The sequence below is a fragment of the Nyctereutes procyonoides genome, unplaced genomic scaffold (genome assembly GCF_905146905.1).
Source record: "Nyctereutes procyonoides isolate TBG_1078 unplaced genomic scaffold, NYPRO_anot_genome, whole genome shotgun sequence".
NCBI lineage: Eukaryota > Metazoa > Chordata > Mammalia > Carnivora > Canidae > Nyctereutes > Nyctereutes procyonoides.
Window position 1 is genome coordinate 3,783,162 of NW_026575129.1, and position 12,949 is coordinate 3,796,110.

At 40.3% G+C, this 12,949-nt stretch overlaps 1 long non-coding RNA gene across 2 annotated transcripts in view; it reads right to left on the reverse strand.

Annotated features, from left to right (window-relative positions):
- The window catches only part of LOC129521088 (uncharacterized), a 33,369-nt gene extending 21,353 nt beyond the window's left edge, over nt 1-12,016 (reverse strand). For both annotated transcript variants that reach the window (XR_008666751.1, XR_008666752.1), the window contains exons 1-2: nt 11,588-12,016; nt 11,163-11,266 (exon numbers count right to left, since the gene is read on the reverse strand). This is a non-coding gene — a long non-coding RNA (uncharacterized LOC129521088). The remainder of the gene's footprint in view (nt 1-11,162; nt 11,267-11,587) is intronic.
- Between the last annotated feature and the right edge of the window lie 933 nt (nt 12,017-12,949).

Sequence of the window (12,949 nt, forward strand, 5' to 3'; positions counted from 1 at the left end):
TCTTCCAGAAACTCTTGGATGAAAACCAATTTTCTGTCATTAGTTTTATCCTTAGAAAAAGCACTTTGGCACTTACATGCTTTTAAATGTTTTAAAATCTGTTTCTCCCTTCTGGTCTTTGCTTAATAGTAAATTAAGTACTTAGTAATACTCAGTGTAAAATAGAACTGGAGACAAAACAACTCTCAGCTTCCAAATGGCACAGCAGATTAACAAAGGATAAAAGTGGCTGGCAGAAAGAATGGGCCACACATTTTCACCTAAATTATGGATAGCAGGAGCTAAGGAGTTAAAAGCACCAGAACAAGAGGGCATCTGTCAGGACCTGACACCCCAGTGCTCAGGTGACAATCAGTGCTTTGTGGTGCCGGGCTGGGGCTTGAGTTCATGTGACAAAAGGGAGCTACAAGTACACGACTCTGCGCATCGTGGACCAGCACTTACATCTAGCTGTGGACAGAACCTTCCGAAGCATGCACCTTCTCCCACTTATGGGCTTTGTAGGTTCATCCCTAGAAATTCTAGCATGAGGTCTTCCTCCCAGGATTAATCAAACCTCCAGAAAAGCCAAACACTTGCTGCTAAGGACACTTTCATCTTGTTCTGTGGCTATCTTAACACTACTTCCATCAGGATGCCTTCTTCCCAAATCATTCTAAACATTCTAGATTCCTTGGAGACAAGTCTCAGGTAAAATCCATATTCACATCCAAATGCATCCTTATCAGTGGAAGAAGTGCTTTCCCAGTAATATATGAATGACGAGGGACGCCGGTGTCTCAATGGTTGAGCATATGCCTTCGGCTCAGGGCTTGATCCCAGGATCTGGGATGGGGCTTCTTGCAGGGAGCCTGCTTCTCCCTCTGCCTGTGTCTCTGCCTGTGTCTCTGCCTCTCTCTCGCTATGTCTCTCATAAATAAATAAAATCTTTTAATATATATATATATTTATGAATGATGAGTTTTGTTTATGTTATAATTTCCTAAGAGCTTTCCTTCATTATCTCAATCTTCACCATAGACAGTATGAGGTTAGTACTAACATCCTCATTTTCCTTTCCTAGTGGTCCATAGTATATGGAAACCAATAGAAACATGAAACTGGCAAGTCTCCTGTATCTGTCATTCATTCATTCATTCATTCATTCATTCATTCCACAAATGTTTTCCCAATGCAACTATGTGTCAGGCACTATTCCAGGTACTGAAGCTATAGAGATAAAGATTCATGATTTCTACTTCCTGTAAGAGATTCATGATTTCTCTTTGCCTGTAGAAAAGAGATTACTCCTTTTCTAAGAAAAAGGAGACAAACATTAAATATGTGCAATAAAATGTCAATTTTGCTGGAGTACAATGGAACCCAAAGGAAGGAGAAGTCAATTCTCTGTGTGGAGTAGGGAGAGATAGTTTCAAAGAGGAAAGGGTTCCAACCATTCTGAAAGATAAATAGTGAAGATGGAATAGGAGAGGGCATTTCAGGAAGAGAAAGCATGTAAGTAAAATAATAACATAAATAGATATAAAAATAAAGCATGCAAAAACAAAGCTCCTCTGCTCTATAATGATTTGTAAAGGTAAAATATTTATTTATTCATCAGCAAATATTTACACAGTCCTTAATATATGTCAGACCCTATATTAGGTGCTGAGAATAGAAAAGGGAACAAAGCAAAAAATTTCTGCCCTCAAACTTTAAACAAGTAGAAGGATAAAAGGGACATAATTTCATGGATTGATACATGTGATGAAGAACACAAACCAGAATAAGGAGATCAGTGGTGGTGCTATCTCTGAAGAGGTGTCACAACAACAGAGACAACATGTGGAAAGCTAGAGAAAGAACATTATCAGTAGTAGGAACAGTGTGTGCAAACGGCCCGAGGCAGAAATTAATTTGGCGAGTTGGAAGAACAGCAAGAGACCTGTGTAGCTGGAAAGGATAAAGGGGAGGGAAAGATAAGTAGGTGCAGGTAGAAGTTTATATACCTAGGTAAGGAGTTTAGCCTTTATTCTAGATACAATGGAAAGGCACGGAGAGGTTTTAAGCAAGGAAAGATACGATTATTTAGGTTTTTAAAAAATATTTTATTTATTTATTCATGAGAGACCCAGAGAGAGAGAGAAGCAGAGACACAGGCAGAGGGAGAAGCAGGCTCCATGCAGGGAGCCTCATGCAGGACTCGATCCCGGGACTCCAGGATTGGGCCCTGAGCCAGAGGCAGACGCTTAGCCACTGAGCCACCCAGGCATCCTGATTATTTAGGTTTTTAAAAAATTGCTCTGGGGTGCCTGTATGGCTCAGTCAGTTAAGCACCCATCTTCTGCTCAGGTCATGACCTCAGGATCCTGAGATCAAGCCCTCTCGGCTCTGCAGGGAGTCTGCTTCTCCCTCAGTGCTCTTTGTCTCAAATAAATAAATAAAATCATTTTTTTAAAAAATTGCTCTAACTAGCTTTGTGAAAAATGGCCTAGAGGGAGCAGATTCAGTAGACGAAGTGTATCAAACTAAGAAACAGATTGCAAAATGAGTTGTCTTCCTTTCCTACCTTAATCTCTAGTGCTGCCCAACTCTTTACATCATTACACCTCTATCAGTAAGGATCTGGTTAGAAAAGTAGAGCCTACACTAGGCAGTTCAATTGAATGAATTTAACATGGGGAATTGGTTACAAAGATGTCAGAAAAGCAGAAAGAGAACAAAGAGGGAGCTGAGACAACTCAGAAATTAGCAATGGCGGGAAGCGCCCATGACCCCTAGGCCTGAAAGAACACAGAAGAGGTGGTGTCATGGTGCCCAAGAGCCAAGGCCACTGGGTGGGGATCTGGAACCTTGGAGCACAGCAGGAGCTAGATATGCAAGTGGACTCAGCACTGCTGCTGATGCCATGGGACAGAGAGAAGGAAGAAATAGCTTCTGTCCTTTTCCCACCTCCCCTTTGGCTGCGTGTACCCAGAAGCCGGTAGGCCGAGGAGCTGGGAACCGTAGTGTGCAGTGGGTCCCTGCAATGCAGAGCAAGCAAAGGGCAGGGAAGGGGTCTGAGAGCGCATCTGAGCATGAAATAACAGGCACATGACCAGCCACTTGACCCTCCCAGAATTCTGGAAACGATGATTTTGTCATTATCATCTGTCACTTCATCCTTCTAAATTGGTCTCTTTTCTCAATTCCAAAGCAACTGCTTCATTTCAGGCACTTAGCCACTTCCCCTTGGATAATGGAAATGCATTTAGAACTTGTTTCCCTGCTTCTACACTCTCCCATTCCAAAATGCCCATCCCCACCCCACCCCTGTGGTGTAGACCTCCAGAATTCCCTTTTAAACAGAGTTGATTGTGTACCAATCTTTGCCCACAGCTGAAAATCCAGTTCCCCTGGATAGCCCAGAGCCTTTCATTGTCTGGTTCCCCCAGAACTTTCCCCACATCTTCTTATAAATACACTGTGCTTTAGCCACAAAAGGACCTTGAGACTTCCCAACATGACATGTTTTGTCACGCTCACATTTTTGGCTCACACTAGTTAACAATCTCTCTTTGCAACCTTTTCTTCTTCCTAGAATCCTTCAAATCCTAAAAGTCGCCTCTCTAAATAAAAACTTATTCAGCAGCCCCAGGTAAAAATGAATTATTCTTTCTGTTGTGTTATCTATGTTTAAGAACAAGAGAAAAATGCCAGAAATAAACAAAAAAAAGGCATATTCAGAAATGACACAAAAGCTGGGGTGGGCGGGGGGTGGAGGGAACCTGTCTTCATGTATCAGGAATTTACATTTTTTCCAGCTTTATTGAGATATAATTGACATGTAACATTATAAAAGTTCAAAGTTTACAATGTGATCATTTGATATACATATATAGCACAAATGTTTACCACAATAAGGTTAGTTAACACATCCTCCATTTCACAGAATTACCATTTTTTTTAATGTTACAGTGAGAACATTTAAACTCTACTCAGCAACTTTTAAGAGAAACGCTCATGGATGCTTTGGAAACAAAACACAAGGATCTGATTTTTTAACTACAGGTAAGATGACTAGTTTGACCTAATGAAGAACATAATGAAGAAGGGAAAATTGGGGGCACCTGGGTGGCTCAGTCGGTTGAGTGTCCAACTCTTAATTTCAGCTCAGGTCATGATCTCAGGGTCATGACATCGAGCCCTGCCCCAGGCTCCACACTAAGCAGGGACTCTGCTTGGGACTGTCTCTCTCTTCTTCTCCCTCTACCCTCCCCATACTCTCTCTCAAATAAATAAATCTTAAAAAAAAAAGAAGAAGAAGAAGAAGAAGAAGAAGAAGAAGAAGAAGAAGAAGAAGAAGAAGAAGGAAAAACTTGTGAACCTTTCTGCTTCTGTAGGCTAGGATATCTGGAATTGTGGAATGGGTCAGACTTATGACTGAACTAAAAAGAACCTTGAGAGCCCTTGTGGCTTAGGAGTCTACGATTAAATGAATTCATTTCTGTAGGACGGTCCTGGAAGTTCCTAGGGGCAAGGAGGGAATAGACGAGCCCTGCACAGATAATATTAAAGGTCTCATTGTGTTCTTCTGAATGTTTGGATAAGAAATCTGAAAATTACATTAACAAAATATTTTTTATGAACCTAAAAATAACTCAGCTGAGCATATTCAAGCCTTCGCAGTTGTTTTACCCTTGTTGATTGTGCCTATTACCAAACTGACTGGTGAAAGATTTTACTGTTGTGTAACAAAATAGCAAAATGTTGAGGTGTGCTCTATGTAGTGTTGTTGAGTATAGTATATGAATGTATTAAACTTGGAAAATAATTCCTTTTTTAAAAGATTTTATTGATTTATTTGAGACAGAGAGAGAGAGAAAGCAGGAAGGAGGGTCAGAGAGAGAAGGAGAAGCAGACGCCCTGCTGAGCAGAAAGCCCCATACCAGGCTTGATCCCAGGACCCTAAGTTCCTGACCTGAGCAGAAGGCAAAGGCTTAACCAACTGAGCCAACCAAACACCCTGAAAATAATTCCTAACTTACTATTACAATAAAAAATTCAAAGCATCTAACATCAAAAACAGAATTCTGGAGGAATTTAACTACAGGCAGATCGTCACAGGGAAGTAAAACTATCTATTGAAAAAGAGTATTAGGGATCCCTGGGTGGCACAGCGGTTTAGCGCCTCCCTTTGGCCCAGGGCGCCATCCTGGAGACCCGGGATCGAATCCCACGTCGGGCTCCCGGTGCATGGAGCCTGCTTCTCCATCTGCCTGTGTCTCTGTCTGTCTCTCTGTGACTATCGTAAATAAATAAAAATTTAAAAAAAATTTTTTAAAAAGAAAAAGAGTATTAAAATGCAGTCAATAAGCCAGCGGTGTGAGTGTGGGAGGACCTGGGAAGCTCTGCTCCATCTGTGAAAAACTAAGGGTTCTCCTTCATAAACAAGTAGTTTATGCACAGGTTTTTTTTTTTTAATTGTTATCACTATTAAAAGTACTATAAGCAACAATGCTCATCCATTGATGATGGGAACGCAAAATGGTACAGCCACTTTGGAACACAGTTTGGCAGTTTCTAAGAAAACTAAGCATATTCTGAACCATATGATCTAGCAGTGGCACTCCTTGGTATTTACCCAAATTAGTTGAAAATTATGCCCACACAAACACTCACACATGAATGTTTATAGCAGGTTTATTCATAACTGCCAAAACTTGGAAACAACCAACATGTTCTTCAATAGGTGAATAAATAAACCATGGAATACCCATTCAATTGATTGAATATTATTTAGCTTTAAAAAGAAAAGAGCTCTCAAGTCATGAAATGACACAGAGGAAATTTAAGTGCATATTACTAAGTCAAAGAAGCCAGTGTGAAAAGACTATGTGCTACATGATTCTGCCTATGTAACATCATGGAAAAGATAAAACTATTGTGACTAAAAAGATCAGTGGTTGTCAGAGACTATGGGGGAGAGAGGGATGAATAGAGACAAGCACAGATTTTTTAGGGCAGTAAAAGTATTTTGTATGATAGTGTAATGGAGGATGCATGTCATACATTTGTTGAAACCCATAGAAGGCACAGCACAAAGAGTAAACCCACCATAGATTTTAGTTAATAATAATATATCAATATTGGCTCATCAGTTGTAACAAATATACCATACTAACACAACTGAGGGGAGGGTAGAGATGGTATATGGAAAATCTCTGTACTTTTTGCTCAATTTTTCTATAAATATAAAACTGCTCTTAAAAAAGTCTACTAACTTTTTAATAACTCTAACAATAGAAAAATAGGTAAAAGATAAGAACTATTTAAAAAAAAAAGTAGTAGGGACGCCTGGGTGGCTCAGCAGTTGAGCGTCTGCCTTTGGCCTAGGGCATGATCCTGGGGTCTAGGATCAAGTCCCACGTCAGGCTCCCTGCATGGAGCCTGCTTCTCCCTCTGCCTGTGTCTCTGCCTCTCCCTCTTTGTGTCTCTCATGAATAAATAAATAAAATCGTTTAAAAAAAAAAGGAAGAAGTAAATTACAGGTGCCTGGGTAGCTCAGTTGGTTAAGTGTCTGCCTTTGGCTCAGGTCATGATCTCAAGGTCCTTGGATCCATTGTTGTGACAGGCTCCCTGCCCAGCAGGCAGTCTGCTTGTCCTTTTCCCTCTGCCCCTCCCCCTGCTTGTGCTCTCTCTCAAGTAAATAAATAAAATCTTTTTTCTTTTTTAAGATTTTATTTATTTATTCATGAGAGACACACAGAGAGAGGCAGAGACACAGGCAGAGGGAGAAGCAGGCTCCCTGCAAAGAGCCCCATGCAGGACTCAATCTCGGGACCTTAGGATCACACCCTGAGTGGAAGGCAGATGCTCAACCACTGAGCCACCCAGGCGTCCCTATAAAATTGTTTTGTTTTTTCTTTTAAAGTAAGTAAATTATTCAAATACAAATATAAGTGGCTGATAGATAAAAAATCCAGAATGTTACTGGTAATACAAATGAGACAAATACAAATAACAATGAAATACTTTTGCTCCTATTAACTTTGAAAAGGTATTTTAAAGTATTTTAAGGACAATGAAGACTGGATTTTTGTACACTGTTGGAACAGTGTACATTCATTTCATTTTTTTCATTTCCAACTGTTGGTGGAAATGAAAAATCATGACAGGTTCTCTAAAAAGCAATTTGGCAAGAATCTCAAACACATTTATTTCCCCTGACTCAATAGTTCTAGGAATCTATACATTAATGGTACGTGTGTATGTGTGTACATGTGATTTTATAATGACGAAAAATTGGAACAACAAAGGAAAGGCTAAATTGTTGCACACTCATGTATGCATTCTGTAGCCAATAAAAACTATGTTTTTGAAAAATATTTTTTAAGTTTTTTTTGTTTTTTTTATTTTATTTATTTATTCATGAGTGACACAGAGAGAGAGCCAGAGACACAGGCAGAGGCAAAAACAGTCTTCCCATGTAAAGCCTAATGCGGGACTTGATCCCAGGACCCCAGGATCATGCCCTGAGCCGAAGGCAGATGCTCAAGCACTGAGCCACTCAAGCATCCCGGAAAAATATTTTTTTTAATTTTTATTTATTTATGATAGTCACAGAGAGAGAGAGAGAGAGAGAGAGGCAGAGACATAGGCAGAGGGAGAAGCAGGCCCCATGCACCGGGAGCCGACGTGGGATTCGATCCCGGGTCTCCAGGATCGCGCCCTGGGCCAAAGGCAGGCGCCAAACCGCTGCGCCACCCAGGGATCCCCCAGAAAAATATTTTTAAATGGAAAAATGTCCAACCTGAAACCAAGATCTTTATTGGGTTTTCTTAAAAAAAAAAAAAAAAAGATTTTATTTATTTATTTATTTGAAAGAGAGGGGGAGAAGGGAAAGGGAGAGGGGAAGTAGACTCTGCTGAGCAGGGAACAGGAAGATGCAGGGCTTAATCCCAGACCCTAGGATGATGACCTGAGCTGAAGGCAGACACTTAAGTGACTGAGCCACCAAGGTGCTCCATTTATTGGCTTTTCTGATATGTTTTTTAAAAATTAAAATAATGCCAATAAATAGGTTATTTCTCGATAATATTTTGTAACAAGCTTTGTTTTCATGTAATAACATATGATGGGATCCCTTCTATGAAAGTATACATATAGATTATCCATATCTACCTTCCATCCTTTTTAAGAGTTTTGTAGTGTTTTATTGTGTGCATGTACTGCATACTTTGTAAATCGATCAATATTTTTATTTATAGTAGTCCATAGAATGGATGTAACACTATAATGGTACCATGGAAAACTCTACTTTTAGGGAGCTGTTGGTTGATTCTGTGCATGTTAGTCTATCCATCTGCATGCATACAAGAGTTTCTTGAAGCATATACACCAAAATGTTAATAATAATAATTAATAATACCCCAAAAATAATATTGGGGTAATTTAATTTTTCTTTCTTATATGCAGTTGTATTTTCCCAAATAGTCTACAGAAAGTTTCTAATACTTTTATATTAAAGGAAAAAATTTAATGAGTTTTTGCTATTATTTTTGCTACCTAGCTGACTAAAAAAGTTCCAGGCATTAAATATCAGCTTTAGGGTGCCTGGGTGGCTCAGTCAGTTAAACGTCTGCCTTCAGCTCGGGTCATGACCCCAGGGTCCCGGGATCAAGTCCCACATCGGGTTTCTCCTTCTACCCCTCACCCCTACTTGTGCCTGTGCTCTCTCTCCCTCTCTCTCTCTCTCTCTCTCTCTCACACACACACACACACTCTTGCTCTCAAATAAATAAAATATTTTAAATAAATAAATAAATAAACAAACAAACAAACAAACAGATATCAGCTTTAGGTCCACAGTCATTAAGGAAGGTGCTCTGTTGGGGTATCCACAGTTGGTAGTTGGGCTTACCTTCTTCCTGGACTTTACTAAGTTTGGGGTCCTCTCCAACTGTTCTTCCACTGGGGATGTCCCCTCCCCACCTTCATTTTGTTTCCTGAAATCTCCTTCCTCCTTCAAACCTCAGCTCAGGGGCAACCCGGGTGGCTCAACGGTTTAGCACCACCTTCGGCCTAGGTCATGGTCCTTGGGACCCCGGGATCGAGTCCCGCATCGGGCACCCTGCATGGAGCCTGCTTCTCCCTCTGCCTGTGTCTCTGCCTCTCTCTCTCTCTCTCTCTCTGTCTCTCATGAATAAGTAAATGAAATTTAAAAAAAAAAATTGCGAAACCCAGCTCAGCTCCTACCTCCTTCAAGCAGACTGTTCAGATTATTGTAGCCTATACAGCAATAAAGTGTGTCCTAATTGTTTCCAAGTTTCTCATCTCTTTATTCCAACCAGAATACATGCACCATGAGGCTAAAACTCTTGCTCCTACTTACTTGTATTCTTCACGGTGTGTAGTACTGAAGTGGATGCCTAACAAGTAGGTCCGCTCTTAAATAAGAGGACAGAGGTGAGAACATCCAGAACAATGCCGACCACATAGTAGATAATCAACAAATGTTTGTTTTTGTCCGAAAAGATAATTTCTCAACCCAGAATGAACAAATCAGTGAAGGAATATTAAACCCCACTTACTGGCAGATACGGCAAGAGCAAGAATCTGAAGGAGCACGGCCCCCTACCCGGGACTGCTATCACATGTTACATTTGGAAAGAAAGTGAACACAGACAAAGAATGAACCAAACACTTTCAGCCCTCTAAAAACCAGTAGGGATGTGTTAAGGTAATTCTGTTTTTAAATTAATTCATTCTTCATACACACACAAAATACCTTCAAGCTACTTTTAGATTGAGGACATCTTTGATCATTTTAATCAGTTCATTTGCCAATGCAGAATTTAATTTGCTTTGCAGACCTCTGCACCTTACCTGATCTTCTCTCCATATGTACCATCTGCCCATCAAGCAGATAGCTAAGAGTTTATTTTTCCTAAAGATTTAAAAAATATCTTTCATGTCTTTTTGGTAACAATAACAAAAAAACTTTCAACAAGCCCAACAAGGTCCACCTGTGTGGTATAATTTTAGGGACATTTCTGACCAATTCATAAGCTTGTCCATTTGCACTAAAACCTGGAAGACTTTGATCAAGAATCAAAGCCATTTATTCTATACTCAGACAAGCCTTAAAAGACCCATCCCAGAGGAAAGCAAAGCACTTACAATCCACTATAAAATATTCTCTTTCCAGGTGCTCCCTTGTCTACTCAATATCTTTGTTACTATCCACACAAAGAGGACTCACAAGCTTATATCTCCAGCTTAAGCCTCTGTCTCCTCAGCATCAAACTTGATTATATGACTGGCAGCTTACCTCGTCCTCTTGGGATTCCTAAAGGTGCCCAAGCATAAAGAAGTCATGCTTATGTGACTCCCTACATCCACCAATACTCCTAACCTGGTTTCCTTCCGTGGCCCCTTAGCTCAGTGAACAAGTCATCCAGCTGAACAAGCCAGAGTCATCCATGATACCTCCCTCTTCCTCACCTCCACATGCCGAAACCATTCCTCAGGCCTGGCAAAATTATGTTTTCCTCCCTTTTCTCCACCTTCTTTAGCCAAGCTTTCTCTATTTTAATAACTTCCTAGCCAGTCTACCTGTACTTCTTCCAGCCCCAGTCAAACCTAGTCACCATATTACAGCGAAAGCAAAATTTTAATACAAGTTATACCCCTTGACCCTCCATTATTACAGAGCCTTTGCATATACTCTTTTCTTGACTTGAATCATTGTTTCTTCCTTGATAACTCCAACTCCTTCACATTTCTGCTCAAGCATCATTTTATAGGGAAGCTTTCTTTCCTTGGCCTTTATAACCAGGTCAAATCCCCCCATCACCTAACTCTTTGTTCATCTCTTTCACAATACTCATCAAGTTAATTTTACACTGATTTGTTATTATATTGTGTCCCTCACTAGCCTAAACCATAAATGCATGGATTTGTCTAATTTTTCTCCTTATTGTATGCAGCACCTAGTATGGCATCTGGTACATAGTAGTTCACAAAATATTTACTGGGTAAGTAAATGCATACTCTAATATATAAATAACATCAAATCCTTTCCCAAAAAATAAGTTTCTTTGACAGATAACAACCAGAAGGAGAACAAAGCATTTTCGTGAATTAAAGAATATATATTTTTAAATGACACATAGTAGATGTACATTTTTATAAAAAGTTACCTGCTTTAAAACTTTCATAGAGGGACAGCTAGCTGGCTCAGTCAAGAGAGCTACTCTTGATCTCCAGGTTGTGAGTCTGAGCCCCACGCTGGGTATAGAGATTGCTTTAAAAAAAAAAAAAACCTTAAAAAAAAAAAAAACCTTGACAGAGTCAGTATCTGCATTCTTCTTCTACGTGCCATAGGCCCCCATTATCCACAGGAATATGCTCCAAGACCCTCAGTGGATGGCTGAAATTACAGATAGTACCAAGTCATCTAAATACTACACTTTTTCCCTATACACACCTATGATAAAGTTTATACATCAGGCACAGTAAGAGATTAACGACAATAAAATAAAATAGAACAATTATAACAATATACTATAATAAACACTACGTGAATGTGGTCTCTGCGTCTCTCAAAATATCTTACTGTACTCACCTTTCTTCTTTTGATGATAAGAGATGGTGAAATGCCTGCCCAATAGGATGACCTACGATGATGCAAGGTGATGACATCCACAGGATGACGCAGCTTGCCTACTAGCTAGCCTACTCTTGACCTCCTGACGACTCGTCAGGAGTATCACCTGCTTCCAGACCATGTTTACTGGAGGATAACTGAAACCACAGAAAGCAAAACTGCGCATAATGGGGAACTGCTGTTTTTACGGAGACCAGGACCAAAGTAATGCAATTTGCTTTCAGGATGCTAATGATGAAGTGTTTTTGTGTTTGTTTGTGCTTCCTGAACATTCTTTGCTTTGTGTAAATTTATTTGACTACCCAAGACATTATCAGGACAAGTGAAAGAAAAAGTCGCAAGGGTTTCCACTTTGCAAGTTGGGCAGGATGCCTGGAAGGGACAAAATTTAAGTCTTCCCATTAAATGAATGCCCAGCTGTGTAGTGTTAAGGCCCAAGATAAAGAATATCTACTAGCAAAGGAGTTGTCTCTAAATATAAGCCAGAGAATTCGGGATCTCAACTTTAGCCTTTACAATGTGTGCATGAGACACTCAGAGGGCTAGAAGATGAAGTATTAATCTCCGTAAGTTCAGTTAAGGACACATCCCAATAAGGAAAAGCTGTGGGGCTTATGATTGTTTTATAAAACAGCGTTAAGATCATTGTTTGGCAGTCATTTGCACATGACAGATTCATGACAATTCACTTCTTTAAATACGAAGCCCCAAATCACCCCTTCTATAATTATGCTTCTTACCCATATCCCTTAGTAACTACATGAACAAATGAGCACTGGCCTGGAGACCGCACTCACAGATCTCCCGAAAAAAACGATGTGCTCTTCCGTTTACGAGGATCCTGCTGAAGACACTCGGGTTCTTGTCCCATTTCTCTGGCACTAATTAGCTCTTCGGCTCTCACAGGGTCTCAGCTCTTCACATGTGAAACGATGAGATTTTATCTTTTTAAGTCTTTAAAGTCCTTTCCAGGGGCGCCTGGGTGACTAAGTAGATGTGGCATCTGATTCTTGATTTCCACTTGGGTCACGATCTCAGGGTCCTGGGATCAAGCCCCAGGTGAGCCAAGAGCATTGCAGACACTGCTGCTTCTCCCTCTGCTCTCCCCCCTTCTCATTCTCACTCTCTCTCACACTGCTCTCTCTTTCTCAAATCAATAAATAAAGTATTTGAAATCCCTTCCAGTTCTAAATCCTTTGATTTGTGCCTGAATCCTTGAGGGTGGATTGGGCTCTCAAGTCACCAACTTGGCCTGCAGAGTCACAGGAGCACTGGGTGCAGAGGGTCCCTGCTCTTTGGAAGGGCCCATTCATAGCAGTA